This window comes from Pogona vitticeps, chromosome 6, assembly GCF_051106095.1.
Source record: "Pogona vitticeps strain Pit_001003342236 chromosome 6, PviZW2.1, whole genome shotgun sequence".
Lineage (NCBI taxonomy): Eukaryota > Metazoa > Chordata > Lepidosauria > Squamata > Agamidae > Pogona > Pogona vitticeps.
The window spans coordinates 104,797,743-104,820,911 of record NC_135788.1 but is presented as its reverse complement, the minus strand read 5'-3'; positions in this window follow the sequence as shown (position 1 = coordinate 104,820,911).

The following is a 23,169-nucleotide window of genomic DNA, read 5'->3' as shown; positions in this document are numbered from 1 at the left end:
TCACAAAGGAAGGCCATCAACTAGCCAGACAGCCCACCTCCTTTCTTTGATAGATCTCTGCCTAATAATCACCTGCCCCCACATAGGTATGTATGATACAACTAGTCCACATAGTCCTTAATTACTGCAGCCACAGGTTGCACAAGCAGGAACCCTCTTGAAAAAATTCCAAAGCCTGTAGGCAGTTCCAGGCTCCAATAAATAAATGTGGTGTGATCAGTTTTGCTAAAGGACATGATAAATAACTCCAATTCAAAATGAGCAGAATCAGATCAAGCAGTGTAATTATTTTCAGAAACATTTTACAAGTTGGTTTGTGCCCATCACACATTGGTTTAAAGTCCTGGAGATTGTGTGCATTAAAAAAAAAATCCTGTGCTGGAATAAGGAGTTAGTCCTATTATATTCAACGGCTTTACACTCCAGTAAAAAGTAGTCAGGAGAGCCATACCATCTTAAAACTAAAAGCAAGGGATACCATGGATCATTGAATCCAGCCCTTACCAAGGAGACACAGTGGGGGAACTGAGCTCCTAACCTCTGGCTCCACAGCCAGAGACCTAAACCACTGAGCCTATCCAGCAGTTCAGTTTATATGAAGCAAAGAATTGAGTGCATTACAACAGGAATAAAAGTGAGTCCACTTGTTACAGTGGGCAAAATGGAGACACCCCCCAAGGCTCATTTTTTGTAGCTAGCTGTCCCCCACCTCCCCCCACCCATTAAGAAAAAAACAAACTGATCACTTTTCAAATGGGTCACTACTCTCTTCATGCACATCCAACATCCCTCAAACCCATTTCTCAAAACTTCTAGGTACCGGCAGCTTCGTTTCTTTGGTCTTCCACCCTTGGCCTGTTAGAAATCTGTGTCCCCCCCCCCCCCCTCATGTTTCTTGCAGCAGAAGAATGGTCTCTGGATGTACGAAAGCTGCTTTTCCCTTTGTGCTTCAAGCACTGGATGAGGCTGGAGGCATAAACTGACCTGCTAGGAGGGAAATCCCCACAAAATTTAGATTTTGAGCGTAGAAGCAAGTAGGTGAATTCTCAAAATTAGGACTCTGTGCATTAATACACAATCAGAATTGCCACCTACTAATCCAGGGGTCAGCGACTGAGGCCCTCCACATTCATTTATTCATATTTTTGTCTATAATTCCCAGCAGCTTTTGGCATCATAGCCCACGGTAAGGAGTTATGCAGTCCTACCTCATCTGGAGGGACCTAGATTGCCTTAATTCCATTCACATGATTTCTGCAATATGAAAATTCATTATGGAGCAAGTCTTAACTGTAGTCCCTGTGGAGGACCTAATTATGAAACAAGTGTGCATGGGATTGATTGTGAGGTTAAGGTTATTTATTTCATGACCAGGTGGAATCCGCACTTTATTAGCAACACTAATTTTTAAAGAAACAAAACATCTCAGTTAACTCCTCCTATTACTTACACCCAGGCTATCTAAATAAAATAATAATAATAAAAAATAGACAGGTTCCTGCATAACATTTTAAACCTCCCCCTTGCAATACATGAACTCTCCTGCCCAAATATACACAAACAAAAAAACCTTATAAAATGAAAAAAACAAAAATTTCTTGGCACCTTAAATGCCAACAGTTAATTCCTGTCATAAATTCTCCAATTAACCAGTTTGCAACAGGTCTGGCAGGTTTTCCTCTTTTAATTGATTTTCTAACCTAAGCAACAGATCTTTTTAAAGCGGCAGGAGAGGGGAAGTCCGTAACATAAGCAAATTAAGCTCCGGCTAATGCTACTCCCCTTCAAGCATTTTCCCCCCATTCTCTTTCCCGAGTAAGGTTGTTTTTTTTTTCCCCCTGCATCGCTTTCCCCGCAAGTTTCCGGATTACACCGCATTCTTCGTCAGGCAGCTAAGACTCTTCATACGCCTCCTTTCCGCCAAGACGATGCATGGCGAAAAGTGGAGGGCCGGGTGCAATTGGTTTCACACCAGTCTAGCCAAAACATCCCAGGAATATTGCAATACTGATCGGGAAGAGGGACAACGATACCTGGTTGGAAAAATTTTAAGTTCTGCCCAGCGGCGTGCGCTGTACGCAAACCGCGGCAGGCTGGCTCAAGGGCGTAACACGGTTCCGTGTTTAGCGCTCCAGAGGATGCAACTTAAGCCGGTTGCTGCTGGAGGCTAGTCTGCCGGCGGTTATTTTCCAAATTAATTTTTTTTCCAAAAAAAAAAAAAAAAGGTGCCGGGGCTCAAAGCTGCCCGGAAACCACATCCCTCTGACCCGGGAAGTCCTTCCCCCTAGTGATCCCAGATGTGTAGAAATTAGTTGAGAATACGCGACTCATGATAGAAAGGCATTTTGACTATGCTCAGAGGCACTCTCGTCTCTGGTCTGCTGTGGGTTTGCACAGAAAGAAGAGCAGGCGCTCCCCGGGGTCGACGCCGGCTTAACATTCCGAGCCCTGGTTGACGCCTCGACCAGAGAAGAAAGGGTTAAAAGGGGGAAGAGCCCTCTGGGTCCTAAAGGCACTCAGATTTAATTGGGGGGGGGAACCAACAGGGACGGGACTGTCTGCAAGAGGTTTTCAGGACGAGTTGCGGGGCCTCGGGTCGGCGGAGAGAAAAAAAGGGAGGCTCCACCGGCGCTTGCGGTCGCAACAGCAGGGCACTACTCACACGGCGGCAAAGTTTGCAACCCGATCTGGAACGCCGCTTAACTGGGAAGGGAAACCCCTCCAAAGTCCGGTGGAGTAAGTGAACAAAATCGCAGCCTCCTAGGGACGGGCCCAAGACTCTTCCTCCCATATTATCAGAGTCAAGAATGTGGCCAACCAACAAGTAAGCACGGCTGGAATTTAGGAAGTGCAAATATTTCTGGAGTAATGGCGCTCCAAATTTTTTTTCTGGGAAAGAAAAATATAAAACAGATCACCTGCTGTTGCTGTTTCTTCCGTGAAATGCCCGTGTGCTCCAAGATGCTTTCTTATTTCCTACAGAGCAGGTGTGAGATCAAAGGATTCGTCTGAGATGACTTGTGATCCTTAAGATGTCTCCCAGGATCTTCTGCAATGCACAAGAGTTCTGCACTGAAGAGACACCTGGTTATGCATTGGTAGGGGGAGTTAGTAAGGAAAGAGTACATCATGCGCTCTTCTGTTTGTATGGATAATGTAGCTGTGCCAGGCCTCGATACTTGTACACACAGTGTAAGGCTCTTACTCCCCCACCCTAGCCATGTATTCACAGTTTTGAGAAAATTGTCACCTATGATCTGCACAGTGTAGTGGTTAAAGTGTCACACTGAGAGGGGTGGAGCGCTGAGTTCAAATTCCCATTCAGCTTGGAAGCATATTAAAAAGTGCACTTAGGCTTGTTGCTTTCTGCCAACCCACGCATGGATTGGAGTGTGCATAAAATGGATGGTGTTGGTGAACTTTGTAAGTCAACTTCAGCTCTTTGAAGGAGAGACAGATTAGAAGAGTAATCAAATAAATGCAATGAATTAAAGTTCAGTCGGTAGGCCCTTACAATTAATTAGCTGTTATAAAGTTTCTGAGTCCTTGGAGATGAATGGATCTGAGAACCACTGACAGGCTGTTCCAGCTTGGAAGTCAGGTGTGTCACCTTATGTGTCCTATTCTGCTTATCTATGCTTGAAGGTAGGTGTCACTGACTTATAAATGACTCTTAACCATCACCATTTAGATTTCTGTCCGTCATCTTCAAGCATTATCAAAGACCTTTAAGGGCTGGTATTTGACCTTTAGCATGCTGGAGCTCCTGTATTTCCACCACTGTCTGTTTGCTCTCCTCCTTTGCCATTGCACGAATGTGTCTACTGAGACTACATTCCATGCATCTGAAGAGGCATTCATTGCATCCCATGAATGCCTTATGCCAACTAGAACTTGTTATTCTTGAAGGCATCAGAGAACTTTGGAAGCCTCTGTATGTTCTTCTCTCTCTCTCTCTCTCTCTCTCTCTCTCTCTCTCTCTCTCTCTCTCTCTCTCTCTCTCTCTCTCTCTCTGGGTGAGTGAAGCACAAACAGCAGTGTGTGAGAAGTACAACGCAGCAATTACCAATTTACTGTACTGTTCCCACTCTTCAAAAATATCTGCATATTAAAGGATAAGATTTATCTGATAAGTCCTGCTCCACTGTGCCCATTAGTATGTACTTTTGTGGTTCATTCTGTAGGCAGTGACTGCATCCTTCCACCTTCAAAGCTTTGCTAATTTCCTATCAGTATTAGTATGTGTATGCAAGAAACAGAGACAGAAGGAAGTGTTGGGGACACAGTCGAGGGTGAAGTTTGACAGAAGTCCACTGAAATAGCATACTTAAAACTAATATGTACAACTTCTCAACTTATGTGGAGTTATTTTTCCCTTTCACATCCACTTCTGCTTTTCTGTGAATATACACTGGTGCCCCGCATAGCGACAATAATCCGTGCAGCCAAAATCATCGCTATACGGATTCGTCACTATGCGGAACAAAGAAGCCCATAGGAATGCATTAAAGCATGTTTTTGCCTATGGACAAAAAACTCACAGTTCTGTGAAAATCCTCCATGCGGCCACCATTTTCGCTGCCTGGTAAGCGAGGAATCAGGGCAAAAACACAGCGGGTGGCCATTTTATTTACGTGGCGGCCATTTTGGAACTGCCGATCAGCTGTTAAAAAAACATCGCTATGTGAAAATTGGTAAGCGAAACGCTTACTGATCATCGCAAAGCGATGTTTTACCATTACAAACATTGCAATGTGATCGCTTTTGCGATCGCAAAAAACACATCGCTATGCGGGTTTGTCGTTAAACGAATTACTCGTTATGCGGGGTACCACTGTAAATGAAAACAACAGTGTCAGTGTCCCTCTACTGAAATCCTTCATATTCTTTTTTTATATATCTGGTGGCTCACTGATTTTATTTCTCTGTCACATGTATTTCACACCACTGTTCCTCAGGCTTGCTCTGTTTTCATAGTAACAACCACAGGTTCCGTTATGAAATACTGTAGTTCTATTAAAAAAAATCCAATGTGATATTCATTGACTCCTCATTATTCTTGCAACAAACATGATCCCAGGTCTCCATAATCCAAACCAAGGTTTGAACTCAGGACTCCGTACTCCAAATTCAGCATGTCACCCATCGTGTTGTGCTGGCTCTTTCTAATTCCTTGTTCACAGGTGCTCAATAAGGAAGCTTTTTAAAATTTGAAGCTGGAACTCCCTGTTGCAAAAAGTTCCAACACATTATCCTGGCTTGTGAGTGATGAGATTTAATACTCTGTCTAGCCATGATGGGACTTACTGTCCAGCACATTTTTGTGTATAAAGTAGGATATAAATCTTTTAATGAATACATAAATAAATCCAATTAAATTTGGAGGCCACTGGCTGGGGAACCCTGTTTTGTTTGTAACATTTTTTTTCTATTTGTCTTTAGCACTCTTTATTCTCTTGTGTATGTTTCCTTTTTCGAAGATGGTGAGACCAGGTTTGGATATATTTTTAACAACCCAACCCCAACAACAAGCTAGGATATCGCTGTTCAGAATTATAAATGTGTTTGTACTCAATAATAGCTTTTACAATTTTTATTTAAAAAGTAGTATAGTCAGGGGAATTGTTTTGTGAGATTTTTGGCAATGTTTGTGTCTGCTCTATCAATTAAACCAGACAAATGAGTTGCCTGTTGGTGGAATGAAGGGCTGGTGCTACCATTAATTAAGGAGAGCAAGGTGGTTGGCATGTTTTGGGTGACATGAAAAGAACAGCACATTGTTAATTGTTTAGTTTGTTGTTTTTATACCTTGTACTGCCAGGGTTGTTGAGAAATGCCCATGGGATATTTTGCCTCATGTACTAAAATAGCATGGCTGTTTTGGAGTACTCTACTATGTATCTTGCCTTTGGTTGGGGCCTCATTTGCTGTTTCACCTCAATTAAAAAATGTCTGACCTAATGGTAAAAGATGAATAAATAAGTGGATATCCTTCATTCCCCATAAGAGAAAGACTCCCAGTAAAGATTGGCAGCAAAGTAGTGGTGAAGGGCAGGACAAGGAACATCACAAGATGGAGAAACTGCCAGAATAAATACTGTCAGACAAACGTTAAGGCCACTTTAGCGGAGCTTAGGAAAGATTGCTTTCATGGACTATAATTGTGAGAATTCCCTCACAAGCATGTCTTCTGTGACGCACTGAGAGCCGTGGGCCTAAAACCAATTGTTAGTCCTGCCCGGAGTAGACACAGTGACCAAAACCCTTAGTGTGATGAATTGCAGTAGAGTAGACACATTGAATCAATAAGAATTCACAAATTCCAGTGATTCATATGAGCCTACTCTAACTTCAACTTCTGTTTCAGTCAGATTAGGTGCATTTAAGTCAATGGAATGTACAGAGGAGTGGACTCACCAAATCCTTATTGATTCAGTGGACTACTCTAATGTGATTTACTCTGCCAATTAACAGGATTTTTCCCACTGAATTAATAGAATAGATGTAATTTTTGACCTACCAGCACAGGTCTGTGAGGACTGATGCTAACCAAGATTGGCAGTTGGACTTTGTCTGCCCATCCTCTTAACTTTTCCAAGTTATTTTATTTGGTGAAGCAATTAGCTGTAGTCTCTCTTTTACATTTATATTCTACCTTTTCACTAAAAAGTGGCGCTCGAGTGGTTTATGATCTTCATAAAAGTTTAAAAGCATGGAAAACCAAATTTAACAATGAGCCTTTTTTTCTTGAAGAAATAGGATGCTTTTTAGGCTAATATTTGTCAACTGAGATCCAAATACGTATACTGTACACAGAGTTATGTTTATTGGATCATCATGTTTGTGCGGGATACACTTTCTGACTCATCCTTAACCAGTACAACTGTAACTGGTTTTAGTGAATATCGTATGGTCAGGAAAAAAAGTTGCTATTTCTATTATTGCAAACAAAATCCGTTCCCTGGTTTGTTGGTAAGGGCTTCTCTGCTGGCCGGAAACCAAGGACTTCTCAAAGAAAGTAGCAAGAGAAATTCAATATTTTAGCTTAGCTGTGATTGGGCAGCATTGTTCCACAGCAAAAGACAGAAGCATAGAGAGCATTTCCTGCTCTCACAAACACTGGCTTTGTATTGTGATGGAAACATTGTGGGTTAAAAACAATAACCAACTCTACATATTGAAAAGAACTTGTTTCCATTCATGTCAATAGAACTCAGGTTTCTGCCAGTAATTAAATAGTGGGTTTGTTTTGGGAAAGGGTTTAAGTGGATGTTTGTTTTTTGCTACAAATACCTGGGGAAGTTTTGTATGAGCTTTTTAAAACAAATCTGGGAACCATCATACAGCCTCAGCTCATGTTGTGAAACACGTACCTGCATGGATGTAGTGCCTTTCCTACATGAATGCTAGGCAAATATGTGGTGTAGTTTTTCTCTGTAAACTCTGAGCACAGAGGGATACATCCTGGAGAGTGAAGTCAAGCGGGCCTTAGAAAGCATGGCTAACAACAAGGCCAGTGGAGATGATGGCATTCCAGTTGAACCATTAAAAATCTTAAAAGATGACGCTGTTAAAGTGCTACACTCAATATACCAGCAAGTTTGGAAAACTCAGCAGTGGCCAGAAGATTGGAAAATATCAGTCTACACTCTAATCCCAAAGAAGGGCAGTGCCAAAGAATGCTCCAGCTACCGTACAGTTGCACCCATTTCACACGCTAGCAAGGTTATGCTTCGAATCCTACAGGGTAGGCTTCATTAGTATGTGGACTGAGAACTCCCAGAAGTACAAGCTGGATTTCGAAGGGACAGAGGAACTAGAAACCAAACTGCTAACATGCGTTGGATTATGGAGAAAGCCAGAGAGTTCCAGAAAAAAAATATATTTCTGCTTTATTGACTATGCAAAAGCCTTTGTGTGGACCACAGCAAACTATGGCAAGTTCTTAAAGAAATGGGAGTGCCTGACCACCTTATCTATCTCCTGAGAAATCTATATGTGGGACAGGAAGCAACAGTTAGAACTGGATATGGAACAACTGATTGGTTCAAAATTGGGAAAGAAGTACGACAAGGCAGTATATTGTCTCCCTGATTATTTAACTTATATGCAGAACACATCATGGACTGGAGGAATCCCAAACCCTAAGATTTCTGGAAGAAATATCAACAACCTCAGATATGCACATGATACCACTCTGATGGCAGAAAGTGAGGAGGAATTAAAGAACCTCTTAATGAGGGTGAAAGAGGAGAGTGCAAAAATAAAATAAAGAAAATAAAGAAATTAAAATGGCATGAAGCTCAACATCAAAAAACCTAAGATCATGGCCACTGGCCCCATCACCTTGTGGCAAATAGAAGGGGAAGATATGGAGGCAGTGACAGATTTTACCTTCTTGTGCTCCATGATCACCGCAGATGGTGACAGCAGCCCCGAAATTAAAAGATTCCTGCTTCTTGGGAGGAAAGCGATGAGAAAGCTAGACAGCTTCTTAAAAAGCAGAGGAATCTCCTTGCTGACAAAGGTCAGCATAGTCAAAGCTATGGTTTTTCCAGTAGTGATGTATGGAAGTGAGAGCTGGACCATAAAGAAGGCTGACCGCTGAAGAATTGATCCTTATGAATTGTGGTGCTGGAGGGGGCTCTTGAGAGTCCCCTGGACTGCAAAGAGAACAAACCTATCTATTCTAGAGGAAATCAACCTTGAGTTCTCACTGGAAGGACAGATCCTGAAGCTGAAGCTCCAGTACTTTGGCCATCTCATGAGAAGAGACACTTTATGCTGGTAAAGTGTGAGGGCAAGAGGAGAAGGGGACGACAGAAGATGAGATGGTTGTACAGTGTCATCAAAGCTACCAACATGAATTTAACCCAACTCCTGGAGGCAGTGGAAGACAGGAGGGCCTGGCGTGCTCTCCTCCATGGGGTAACGAAGAATTGGACACGAATTAACAACTAAACAACAACAAATGATACAGAAAGGGAAAATATTTCTTATTGGGGAGAGTCACAGTACATGGTTAATGCAGAATTTAAGCAGGGTATTGTAGGGAGTGGATTGGAGGGGAGAGAGAGGTCTAAAACCAAGGTTTTGGAAAGAAAACAAAAAAGAAACTATTCAATTGGCTTTCAGGTTAATTAAAAGAAAATCCAAATGTTAGTGAAAGTTCACTTGTCTATAGGCTATTAGCGCTATTGAAGGTGCTATGATGTCTTCATAGTTAAGGAAGCCGACAGGAAAAAAATTGATTTGTTTGAAATGTGGTCCTACAGGAGAGCTTTGCAGATGCCAGGACTGCCAGAAAATACAAACGAGAACGTCCTAGATCGAATGAAGCATGAACGATCTCTGGAGGCAGAAATATTGAAACTGAGGCTGTCCTACTTTGGGCACATCATGAGAAGACAGGATTCTCTGGGGGGCAAAGAACCCAAAAATGTTGGGAAAAGGTTGAAGGCAGCAGGGAAAGAAGACCGAATGCAAGATGCACGGATTCCCCAAAGGAAGCCACAGGCTTGAGTTTGCAAGAGCTGAGCTGGGCTATGGGGACAGAATATTTTGGAGATTGCTCATTCATGGGGCCGCCATACATTGAGGGTGACTTGAGGGTATATAACAATGACATCAACATCTTCAGGGCTTGGAAGCTAATCTCTGTAGTAGAGAATAAGGGCCCACCTGCACTGAAAGAATCCTAAAACAGGGAGACTGGGTACCTCTTTTTCTCCTCTTTCAGGGTTAGTAATGAAAAGAAAACAAAGCCAAGTTAATGGTTTAAGATGGCCCATCAGATTTGAGGAGATGGATTTTAATGTTTCAGTCAGGATAAGAAGAAGAAGAAGAAAAAAAGGACAGTGGCCCTTTCCCCTATTTCTTGGTGCAAAGGAGGTGTTGGCCATTCAGACTTCCAGGTGAGAGATCAGGGAAGATCTCTCCCTGATTGTCTTACAACAAAGGTTTGATAACAGATGGCAAAAATAGATTCCCCTCGTCTTCCATTTGACAGATCGGGGTTTTTTTGGCCATCCTCCGAAAAGTGTAAAAAGAGTTTTAAAACCTAAGCAAATTGTGTTTGAAGGCTTGAACAAATCCAACAGGGCAACAAACTCAAAATAAAAGATATACCTCCTTAGGTGCTTCCCTGGCCATGCCAATCAGGAAATGTGCAAGATTGAATAGGGAGGAGGCAAAAGTTAGGAGACATTAATTTACCAGCTGAGGTCCTTGTAGAAGGTATGCAGTTTTGTAATTGGAATATTTTAGTGACCCATTAAAGACATTGCTCACCCTTGAATAGTTTTGCTTTGAGACATGCATTGCTTACGCAACCTCCAGATGCTGTTTCTTCTGTGATAGAATACAGCCTGTTCTCTAGATGGTGGGCTGCCCTTAAATTGCAGTATTTAACAGTGAGTTGTACTTTCAGTCTAGCATAGGCATCCTTCAGTCTCGAGAGACTATGGTAACATGCTCTGAATCGAGGAGTGTCCTCTCCAGAGCATGAAGCCCGGGTAAGGTAATATGGAGGATAGGCTGTTACCCAAGCAGCAGATCCCCCCTCTCCACATTGCTGAAATGGTCCAATGGAAAGGCAAGAGCCAATACAACTGGTTCCAGCAATGTCGCAGGAGTTGGCAGAACAACACATGCCGCCTTCGGGACTCCAGCTCCGGATTTTGCCTCGAGGTTAACTCCTGAAACCTTTTCCATGAGTGGATATAGCCACAAGGCAGTGGAGGTTTGAAATTGGAGTTTTCCTTCTCCTAGATGGGCTGCCTTCCATGGCTGACAAGCCCCACCTACCCGGCCTGCTCTTTAATAGTGCAAAAGTATGATCTGATCCTTAAAACTTTCCTGACTCCCCAGCTTATGCAAATCTAATTGGCTTTCCTATTTACCATATTAAGGCCAGATACAAAATTTGAGAATTTCGGAAGCCCCTTTCAGTCTATGACAATTCATTCTCCATTTGCAGGTCTACATTACACCACAATGCCAAGCTTGCATGAGAGGAACACGGACATTTGAAGAGCTGCCTTACACTAAACAAGACCCTTTGTTCATTCAACCCAGTCTAGACAACTCTGACTCATCAGTGACTTTCCAATCTGCTCACTGCACCTGGAGAGTCTTGATTCTAAAATGCTAACTAGGTCTCACCCTCTTTGATTTATAAAAATCAGATAAAATTGGAATGCTCAGGCTGGTATTCTGATTCCATTGTATGCGGATTGGTTGGCTTTATTAGCATTTGCACAATAATTTAAAATGCTTAAAATGCAATAAAGCCATAGTTTCCCACATGACATAAGCTGAGTTGAAATTCATAATTTTGGACAGACGTACTGTGTAGTCAAACCCAGTTATGCTCAACTTCTCCAGCCCACATAAAATGGGGAAGTCATGTTTGTGTGAAATGAAAGACTGGAACTAGGAGATTTCTGAGGTGTGCATGGTTGGTGGACAGGGCAGTTTCAAAGTCTGCAAAAATAAAAATCGGAAGTCCAACGGATTTGTCTGTGTGAGCGCATGTGTGTGTTTCTCCCCCTCAAAAACTCTGCTGAGGATTTAGGCTTGCAATGAAGGTACCAAAGCTTCTGTCCGTAAGAAGACCTGACAAAATTATCAACCCCACTGACCATGAGTTAAACTTTGTGTAGAGCAGTGGTTCTTAACCTTTTTGAAAGAAATGCCCCCTTGAGCCATTGAGGAAGTTATCATCGCCCCCCTCCCCGCAGTTATTTATTTATTTATTTATTTATTTATTTATTTATTTATTTAGACACTTAAATCCAATGACCCCTGAAAACACAATTAAATTCCAAGAAAATGAAATGCCCCACAAAAAGTAACATTTAATAATTTAGTTTCAAGTGAATTTTAAGACGCAAAAAGAAATATAAAAAGGGCATAAAAACAAATGCAGGAACTAAAAATTTCAAGACAAAAAGTCTGAAACTAAATTAAAATTGGAGGAAAATATATATTCATGCACACTGTAAAAAGGCTGCAGCCATCTGCACAGGTTTGGCTTGCTCCAGCGCCCCCCTACCGCCCCCCTTCTGCTCCAGCGCCCCCACGCCGCCCCTTTTCGTTCCACCGCCCCCCTGAAAAATGAAATCGCCCCCTGGGGGGCATTATCGCCCACGTTAAGAACCACTGGTGTAGAGTATATCAGTCACATATTCTAATGCACTTTTTTTGTTACTTCCCCAAAGGACTGTAATGAAATTAGGGGATTCGAATCCATTCCCTTTCCTCTTTATTTAGATATAAACCGCCCATTGATTTTTCAATAGTTGTTATTTAAATCTCAGGCTAAACATCTACTAGAAAGCGCACAGCTAGGAAAGGCTACTTATACAATCTGTGGCTAGTCTTCTGGAAATATAAGTAAAAAATATTTTCAGGATGGGCTGGCTGGAAGATAACAGGGAGTTCCCATCCCAAATGAGTGGGTGCCCATCTGGCCAAGGCTGCTGCATTTATTTTACTACTGGCTTTCTGGAATTACAGTTTTAAAAAAGGTTTCTCTTTGAAGAGCCGATACTGCACAGAAGAACAAATGAAAGCCAAGACATGAATCTCTTTATCCTGTTATTGACAAATTGTGATATTTTGCCTTTGTAAGGAGCATGACGAAAATCTGTAAGCACTAAAAAAAAAAAGTGCTAAATTTACCTCAGGACATCTAAAAACTGAATAAAAATAAAATTCTCTGCAATGTTTCTTTCGAATGAGGAAAGCAACAACAACAACAAAAGTGTCCCCGATCCACCTCAGTTCTGTAGCAGGAGTGGGAGACTTCTGCTCTATATTGGACAGAGATTCTGGTCAGCAGTATTTGGACGTTCACCTCAGCTCAGCTGTACTAGCTGTCTATGTGTGTCTCTGGAAATAAATGCCGTTGACTCAGTGTGGCTTTTTTGCAGCCCAAATTGTTCTCCTATGCATGATTAAAACAATGTTTAATGACAAACAAGTCCTGCTGAGTCCAATGGAATTTGAATTTCAGGTTAAGCAATATAAAATTATAGCTTAAACTACGGTGTAAATGCTAACTGGTGTTCATCTGAAGTCTAGGACATAGTCATTGGGATATACAGTAAGGGCGTATATTTTTCTATATACAGTACTTGGAACATGAACATGATGTATAAATGAACCTATTTTTCAACATTTGCTTGGGAACTACATATAGTCATTCTTCTGAACTCTGGGGATGTTAGACCCCTGTGCATGTCTTCTGCAAAGTGCAAACAGGTTTGAAGAAGGAAGGAAACACTGTATGCAGGTTTTGGAACCACCGAGTTCTGGGACTTTGCTGCCCTCTGGTGTTTACATCCTGCTATGATGAGATCGAAAGTGCCAAATAGGATGAATGCAAGAGTAGAAATATGAAATGTTAAAAAGAAGCTTCACAAAATGTGCATTTGCAGAAAAAATGAAAAACACTCACTATCACCATAGTGATGGAATTACCAAAAAAAAAATGTTGCTGGCCTAATTGGTGTTGATCAGGGTTGTGCTACTTCTCTTGACTTGTGTATTCGCTTCTCAGCCTTTCACCACCCGTTCTTTCTTTTATGCCAGCACTCACCAAGAAGGACTGCCCCCTATTCTGTTTGTCATTGTTCTGAATTGCCATCTGGTGTCAGCAGTGCTCAGATTCTGGATGATGATAGAATGGAGTGATGTTTTTAATATGTCATATATTTAATTGTTTTTTTACACATTAAACATGACTGTATTATTGACTGTCTTAACATTAAAAAAAGACATCTTACTTCCCATTTTGGGATTAAAGGTAAAGTGAAAATAAAATGAATGAATGCATTCATGAGACGTCTAATTAAATGATTAATCTCTTGGTTTATGCCTCACCAGGCATATTGGTAGGTCTGAACCTATTTCTCTGAAACAAGTTTTGTCTTTTTTGTTGTTGTTGTTGTTGTTGTTGTTGTTGTTATTGTTGTTGTTGTTGTTGTTGTGTAGCCTTCATTTTTGAAATATGTGTTAATTTTAAAGTGAGAAACACTTCTCTTTCCCACTGTTACCTGAATACAAACAGATCACAACCATGTGTCTGGCAGAGATGACACTGTAGCTTGTTTTTAGGTGTTGAGAAGCCCTCTGCACTAATAGAGATGATGGTTTGTTTGACCCTAACAAGACTCTGTTGTTACAACCAGCTCCATGAAGGCCATTCTCATGGTTACTGTGACCAGCCTTCACCCAGGCTGATCATATTTCAAATATCTTCACTTATAATAGACTTCCTTTCAACCCAGAGCACATAAGGCCAATTGGTTTTAAAACTAATTAAGATCTTAATTAGAGATGGGGACAAAGTACTCAGCTATCAATTTCCTTCAGTTTGGGCTGGCCTGATCCTATTGCTGTGCCATTTTTAATTACCATTTTTGCTTCTTCCGTCATTGTCCATAGATTTTTGTCCCTCGAAAACGGAAGCAATGTTCTGTTCTTCAGAGAGCCTTGGCTCAATTCATGGACCACTTTGGGAAACTCACTTCACTTTCAGTCTGTTAGGAAAGCAGCAAAAAGCCTGACGTGCTTCAGAATATGAGTACAGTGGTGCCTCGCATTACGACAATTCATTCCAGCGAAATCGCTGTAGAACGAAAACGTCGTAATGCGAAAATAAAAAGCCCATTGAAATGCATTGAAACTCCTTCAGTGCATTCCAGTGGGCTGGAAACTCACCGTCCAGTGAAGATCCTCCATAGGGCGGCTATTTTCGGTGCCTGTGCAGCGAGGAATTCATCCCAGAAAACAGCGGGGAGCCATTTTGTTTACCCGACGGCCATTTTGAAACAGCTGATCAGCTGTTCTAAAATAGTCGTTTTGCGAAGAATCGGTTCCCGAAGCAGGGAACCGATCATCGCAAAGCGACAAAACCCCATTTAGACCATCGTTTTGCGATCGCAATTGTGATCGCAAAAAGATCGTCGTAATGCGGCTTCATTGTAATGCGGGCAATCGTAAAGCAAGGCACCACTGTAATTCAATTCTTAATATCTTCTTCCAAATAGGACCCACTTATTTTTCTTTCTTGCACTCCAAGGTACCTGCAAATCTACCCTGGTGTACAATATTTCAAACAAGTTAATTTTTTTCTCTGTCACCTTTCTTTCTTGTCTAGCCTTCATAAGACTGTATGTGAGATAAATAGCAACATTATGAAAAGTCGAAGAGTGCATTTTGACTAGTGCATTTCAAAATCCAAAACATCTGGACTGCCAAAGGGTGCACAGCTGTGTTTTACAAATTGTACAACAGTGTGTGACAGCATGTGAATTCTTGCACACTTAAGTGTGTATAATTGCACATGCATGCATGCAGGTTATTTCATCCCAGAACAGAGAACTCTACAAGGACAGCACATAACTTGGGCTCAAGGCGGATGCTCATAGCTTTGCCGAAATCATGAAAAATGTATTCAAATATAGAAACACAAGGGTTCTCACCTGGCACACTCACTGCAAATATGTACTGCTCAATCTCCAATGCACAGGGAGAGCTTCTGCATTTCCCTTATGGCTTCCTTCTTTCCTTCCTTCCTTCTCTGTTTGAGCTCCAAGCCATGCAAATTAGACAAGTATCCTTCCTAATGCTAATGTGATCTACCTCTCTCATATCTTGCACACTGGAACAAGTTTCACATATACACGGAGGCTTTTATGTTCATTCATTCTAGCACATTTCTTATCCAAAAAAGGCACTGATTACAGCCATAAGGGAATTACCTCCAAGGGCCCCAGGACTGACCTTTCCAGAGGAGCCAGACCTTGAACTCACAACTAGTGTGAGGTCAGTTCTTTGACTGAACTCATCATGAGTGTGAGACCTGGCACACAAACGGGAGCAATTTTCCTTTTGCTTCATATTTCCTGAAGAAGATGCTGGCCCATATGTTTAATTTCATCTACAACTCTGTAAATACATCTGTTTCAATGGTCTATTTTGCTTAGATATTAGCCTGGAAAGATGCACCTCCGACAGGAAGACTTACTTGTGGAATCTTGCAGAGGCCCAAGATGTTTGCCATTGCAATCAATGGAGGCTTCAGAATTCATGTCCCCAACAATAGTCAATTACATTTGTAATTAATAACTCTTTGATGATAGGTGGCCAAGAGATTCACGGTGCATTTGAAAGTCAACTGAGGGATGAAGTAATTTTCAAGATTTTGGAAACCAAAGCTAATACTGATTAAGAGGTTAAGATTCTCATTGACCTCCTTCCTTGTAAAAAGGAAAGTCAGAGCTTGAAAATGATTCTTACACATGAATCTGTAACATGAATGTACATGAAGTAACATCACATCATATACATGACACTTCAAAACAATCATCTACACAGAAGTTCCACTAGGAAAGGAGATCACTGTGTAACGTATTGTGAACTGAATATGAAACCTGTTCCTATTCTCTTCATATATACATCATGCTTCAGCTACAGCTCATCCTTGATAAAGGATTATCTTGCTTACAAAACATGTTAGTCATGGATACAGATGATGAATTAAGAGAGTGTGGGTCAAGTAAACTGACCTTTATCTTGAGTTCAATCCAGTTAGTTGAACTTATTTTCCAGTGAAATTAATGAAGCTTAGGTTCATATCATAACTAAATTTACACACATTTTTCTCATCTGATTGTGGCCAATGCATGCAACTAAATTTAATCTGGATCCAAGCCATTTTTAAGCTTTTTGATTTTATTTTTATTTTTAGAAAAATGAGCCAGAGCATTATGCTAGCACATCTGATAAATAGATTGAGATCTAATGGGAAGTAAAACTGAAGATCACAACCCAACCTCAGCACTAATTCAATGTGTGTAATGCTTCTATGGTTGTCTGTTCTAAGAAGAGGGGAAAGGATTGGGGTTCTTGAAAAGACAGCAGTTTCACTTCCAGATTCCATCTTTCAATTATAAACATAGGCAAAATGAGTTTCACTAGATACCAAATTATTACACCATATTATGTTTACGGTGAAGCATCATGCTTGCATATTCTCTTGGGGAGCTCATCCACTTGGTATTTTCTTTGAGAGCATTGTTTAGGGCACATGGCATGTATCTTACATCAGTTTTTCAAAATTTAGAGTATGAAGATTTCGATGGAAAAAAGGAGAGATTTCAGAAGTCTAGTGGCTGGAATGACTGTCAATAGAGGATTTAGGAATGCATGCCATTTATTAAATACAGATGTTTCTCTTTTACAGTGGTGCCTCAACTTACAAACTTAAACCGTCCCAGAAGATATTCATAAGTGGAAATGTTCGTAAGTCGAAGCACCATATTCCTTTGAAATGCATGGGAACGGGATTAATCCGTTCCAGCATTTTAAGAAAATGCCAAAATACCACAAAAAACACAATTCCAAAAATAAACATTGGAGCAAGTCCCATGCTCGGACTGCCAAAAAACCCCACCAAAAACAAAACAACACCGACCATCAATCCACCCCACCAACAAAACAAAGGTCACCCAAAACATTTTTTAAAAGCAAAAAGGAGCACCTTACTGGTCCAAAGCCTCCTCAGCTTCCTGGGCCTCCAACGCCACCCCAACTGCCGTGCCGTGTGGCAGTCTCCCAGGCTTCCAACACCGCCACGACAGCCGCACCATGCGGTGGTCTCCCAGGCTTCCAAGGTGGTGGGTGTGCAGGTGAGGTAATTGTGTCCTGAGAAGCCCAAGGCAGCGGCGAGACAGTGTCCAAAACCCACAGCCGTGCCACGAATTGCAGAGCCGATTAATCCAAGCGGGCCCCCCGAAGAGGTGAGTCACGGAGAGCAGGAGTGCCTCAAGTCCTGGCAATGCCCGAGGGCGGCTCTGTGGGGCTCCTTGATGCCCCCACACCCCTCTGCCCTTGCAGCTTGCTCGTCTGCCCTTCCATCCACATTCCGGGAACTCAACTGGCTCCTCGCCTCCTGAGCAGCTCCAGCCCTGACCAGGTGGGGGTGGGGGCCAGGGCTCTGTTAGTCCTGAACACGGCTCTCTGGCTCTTTGGTAAGTCAGGGCTCTTTTTGTGCCTGGCTCCGCATTCACCTGCCGTGGCCGCCCTCCTGCCGCTCGGCTTGCTCGGGCTGACAGGCCGCTGCTGCCTTGGGAGGCAGCATTCTGCCCTCCCCTTCAGGCCCATGGGGGCTCCTGCCTCCCAGCCAGGGCCATGCCAGGACCACAATGGCTCTCAGAAAGGTGGCGGATGGGCTGAGGAGCACGCAGGGCAAGGGGGAGCTGTTGGACCTCTTCCGTCGGGGATGGGCACTGCTTCCTGCAACCGCTCTTCCTCCTCCTCCTCCTCCTCCTCCTGGCTGGGCTGCTTTGGAGCTACTACTCCTGCCACGTTTTCCTTGGCTGGTCTTCGCCGTGTGGCATTTGGCTGGGGACCTCGAAGCCCACGCCGCCCCTGGGAGCCCTCGGCCTTCCAAGCCTGAGAGGCTGAGCCTCCCTTTTCCTAACTGTTGGGGTGAAGGAGCCACCCATGGCTTGAATTTTCCACCTTTCCCCCCTGCCTTTTTCTGTTTTTATGTCGAAGCTCTGCTCGCAAGTCGAAGCAAAATTTTGTGAGCGGAGCTGCTTGTAAATCGAAATGTTCGTAAGTAGGGGCGTTCATAAGTTGAGGCACCACTGTACTGTGTTCTGTGAATGGAAGCTTGTTTTGTAGTTTAAATACTATTGGGGAAAGAGAGAGAGAGAGAGAGATAATACTTACCTCTTGTTAAGGGTGTATATTTGCTATGGATATGTACTGAAATTCTCAATTTCATCAACAGAACAATTGTGTGAAAATGCCCCATCTATAATGTGGTATCCTGGCGTGCAATATTTATGCACATAATTATACAGTATTTTATTTTTGTAACTTGGGAAGATTGGCTTGTTTTGCACACCCATAGCGGCAGAAGAAAAAAAGCAGCAGCAAAAACAAGAGCAATTTGATTGTGAATGAAAACATTTTCAACATTTCCTCTCAATCACTCCACCCCAGATTACGACAGTCAGGCCTTGCCTTTTCTTCTCAGTCTCTCGGATTGGCCTTTCTTGACACTTCTGAATTGATAGTCACACTTCTGCACCCTGACTGCCAAAAGGTGTCAAGAGAGAAGCTTTTTCAGAAGCATGGGTGCATTCCTCGAAGAATACAAAAACAAGGTTGTTTGGCGTTTCCTGGATCATTGCCACTTCCTCTTTTATTAGCCTGGTATGTTTTTGTTATTCATTTTGCGCAAGTGGGCTTGAGAGATTGTAAAAATTACAGAACAACTAGTTTTTTACCACCCACCACCCCCAACAGATGCTGAGTGGGTTTCAAGATACTTATTCTATACAGCAGAATAATTCCACCACTGTTTGAGTCATGAGAGTTCAGCTAGCTCTTTTCCAGAGACAGGATCTGTTTCCATTTGTGCTGTTTGCATTTTTCACTCCCTGAAAAATGACTTTTCTTGGGCTGAGAAATAGGGATGGGCTCAGGCTGGCTTGCAGTAAGAAAATATATTCAAAACCCAGGCTTTTCAAGTAGGCTGAAACATCCACCAATTTCCCCCTGTAAAGGTATTAAACAATGTTGTATACAAGGCTATATGAGAACCTCTCTCTTGTCATTTTTTTCCTGATATCAAGCCATTTTCTTACAGGAAATGGTCCTTAAAACACAAAAAACACAGCCCATTGGTAGAGTTCATAATTCTGAATATAAAGGATCCTAGATTCAATTTCTGATACTTCCACTTGGGGTAGGAAGGAAGCCTGGAGGGTCACTGCCAATCTTGTTCAATGATCTCATGCAGCATAATGCTGTTTCCTGAGTTCTGATGCCTCCAGATCCACAAAGTGTGGCCCACAAGTGGCAGGAGGTCCTCTAGGTCTCAATGTAGTCCCCCAAACTGCTCTGCCCAACAGTTCCCATGTTTCTTTTTTACTCAACAGGGCTCCTCACCCCTATTCTGGTACTACCAGATACATGTTTCTGGGGCCCCTGGGGTGTTTTAGGCCATGGGTCCTTTTTTCAAAACTGCAGGTGGGTCACTCTAAAAGCTACAATAGAGAATTTCTGGTGTCCTGTTGCAAATAGCTGCCTTATGTTGGATTTAAGCCTTAGGCTGCAAGTACAGAGTCAAATATTGCAGGATTTGCTAAAAGTATAAAATGGATGAATTCATTTTTTAAAAAACTGATCACATGAAACAAATGCCAGTTTGAATCGGTCTAGCCCTTTTTGCTCCCTGATTTCCCCCCTCCTTTCTCTCTGCTGCTGAGGGCTTCTATTTTTTCAAGCTGCAATAATTTGAACAGACTTATCCATGTATCATCAGGTGCTTTGTTCTCCAAAAGAATGGTCTCTTGACTATGGGTGGCGTTCTGGTCACATACTGTGCCAGGCATGATATTTTGGACAGCAGGAACATCCATCCCTGTGGTTTTTCTCCCTAGTCACTCCAAAGTATTTTTAAATAAACTACTGAGTTTAGTGCTATATCACCTTATCACTACTTTGATATAGTTGTTTAGCGGTATATCACCTCTGCATTCAGACAAAAAAAGGATAAAAATGGAGATGAAATAAAAACAACTCCAACAAACTATTGCAAACTACTACATTTCCTTGCTACATGTGTATGTCTTTGTATGTTATCAAGAATTTTAGAAAACTTTAAGCAGTCCATTGGCTGTACAATGAACCATGAAAGCAGAGCTGGAGTTTAGCAGAGGGCAGGTCCAATGGAAGAGTGGCTGTGGGCTGCATCAGCTTGATGAGCCAATGTCGACACTGGTACTGAAGCAATCCTTAATCTCTGTAGGATCCCCAAATCTGGACAAAAGCCTAAAATTACCAGGGAATGAAGCTGCAGGAAAAACGAATCACTCCAATTCAGCTTGCCAATGTAGTCACAGTCTTAATTGTTGTGATACACATTTTGGGTTTCTACATTCATTTTTTAAAAGTATCACACCATATCAAGCTGATTTATACATCAAATGGTGGGTCATTGAATGTGGTATGGTTAACCCAATTGAGTCATAATAATTGTTTTTTGTATTACATTTCTGCCATTGATAAAAATGAATTTCATCTGGCCACCATTTTGCAATTTTTTTTTCAGCTGAGACCTGTAAGTATCTTTGGGATATATTAGAAATAAGTGTCAGGCCGCTTTCAACAGCTCATGCTTATGCAGAGTTTGAGGCTGATGTTAATTATTTTGGCTGCTTGGTTTAATTTAAGGTTCAGTCTAAAATATATTGCTCAGGTGTAATAAATTCAGCAGTTTGGGAACCATAAAAAACACACTCAAACACAGTGCATATCAATAGACTCAAAACTTGGGAAATGTTCCTGTTTATCTCTCTGCTAGTACAACACACACAAAAATCAATGTTCTGTTCTCCGTATACTCTTCTGATTAAGCAGGATGTTACTCACTGTCTCATCATGTTCTGCAGAATCTTCTACAGAATGGAGATATGTGTACTGCTACATTTTGAGCTCATATTTGCGCAATGTTGGGGCATAGGATCTGAATGTCCAAAGCCAATTTCCTGTTTTTTAAAGAACTGCTGAATGAGACTTGGTTCCTAAGTTCGCACAACATTGGCCCATAGTGAGAAAAAGCATAACAATAGTCCGGAACTGCCACTTCATCATAATCCATTAATAAAAGAACTATCACTGCAAACTTGATGACTTTCAGCACATTAAAATATATGCCAACGATTATAAAATATATGTGTCAGTGATACATATGCCAGGCTGATCAATTTAAACTTTAGTAGTGTTTTCCTTTCTCATGGATAAGAATACAACTTTAAAATAAACACTGATAAATTGATCATACAGATTGGTTAAGAATTTTGTTTGGTTTATTTTATATTTTTTAAAAAAAATATCCAAATTTCACACATGTCTTCTCCCTAAATTTGACACCAACTAGGACACCAGTAGTTTCAATGTGGGGGAAAGTGAGACTGACAGGAGTAACCAATTCAGAAACAGGTCTTTGAAAAATCTGGTTTTTGAGTCCTATGCTTTAAGCTATATTCATGACATGGAATTAGAACTGCTGTCACTTCTTTATGAGATGCTCTATAGCAGTGGTCCCCAACCTTGGGCCTCCAGATGTTCTTGGACTTCAACTCCCAGAAATCCTGGCCAGCAGAGGTGGTGGTGAGGGCTTGTGGGAGCTGTAGTCCAAGAACATCTAGAGGCCCAAGGTTGGGGACCACTGCTCTATAGCTTCATGAATTACATCTAAGGGGATACAATATAGGAATAACTGTATCCAAAAGCTGAAAAATTTGTTCAACTTGGTTATGATAAGCATGTACAAATTTGCATTTCTTCTAAATTTAGCAAGAAGAACTCAAAGGTTTTAAAAGGGGAATGTGGTGAAAAGTAAAACATTATCTTCCTCTGACTTTATTTATAATAGAGGGCATTCTGTCCTGTTCTTAAGCCTTGAGATGTAATATAATTTACTTTACAAATACTTCGTACTTTTTGTGACTCGTCTGTGAAGACTAAAAAGATATTATTGGTTCCCATTATTTTGAGCAGGAATGTGTTTAATAAGCATTGCTTTTCTCTGCATCCTCCATACTTTCCTTCTGCTACCATTGGTCTAAATGTTAGCCCCAAGTAGAACAGACCCACTCATTGTATAAATTATGTATCAAATTCCCACTGCTTCCCTGTATCTAGTCTGTTGAAACTAACAATTATATTATGGCAATTATATGTTATTGTTGTACTTGTACACATTGTGTAAGAGACACTGGATGAAATATAGAGGTAAGTCACAACTAGAATAAGCCTTTTCAATCGATGGGCATTTGGTGAGTCAACTCTTCCATAAGTTCCATTGATTCAATGGGCCTATTCTAGTTGCCGCTCACTAAAGGAGTCGGACATTGTTTGGCTACACCAACTCAATGCTTTCTAGTTTGCACCCCAAATGGGTTTACTTTGTGATGTGATCACTGAAAACTGCTCCCTTTACAAAGACCATGAGTCCATCTATTATGTATCATTATTATTTATTAAACATATCTATCACTTTTCTGCCTACCAGGCCTCTCAAAGAGATGCACAACATAATAGACAAAAACATTCTTTTAAAATCAGAAACATTCCTAA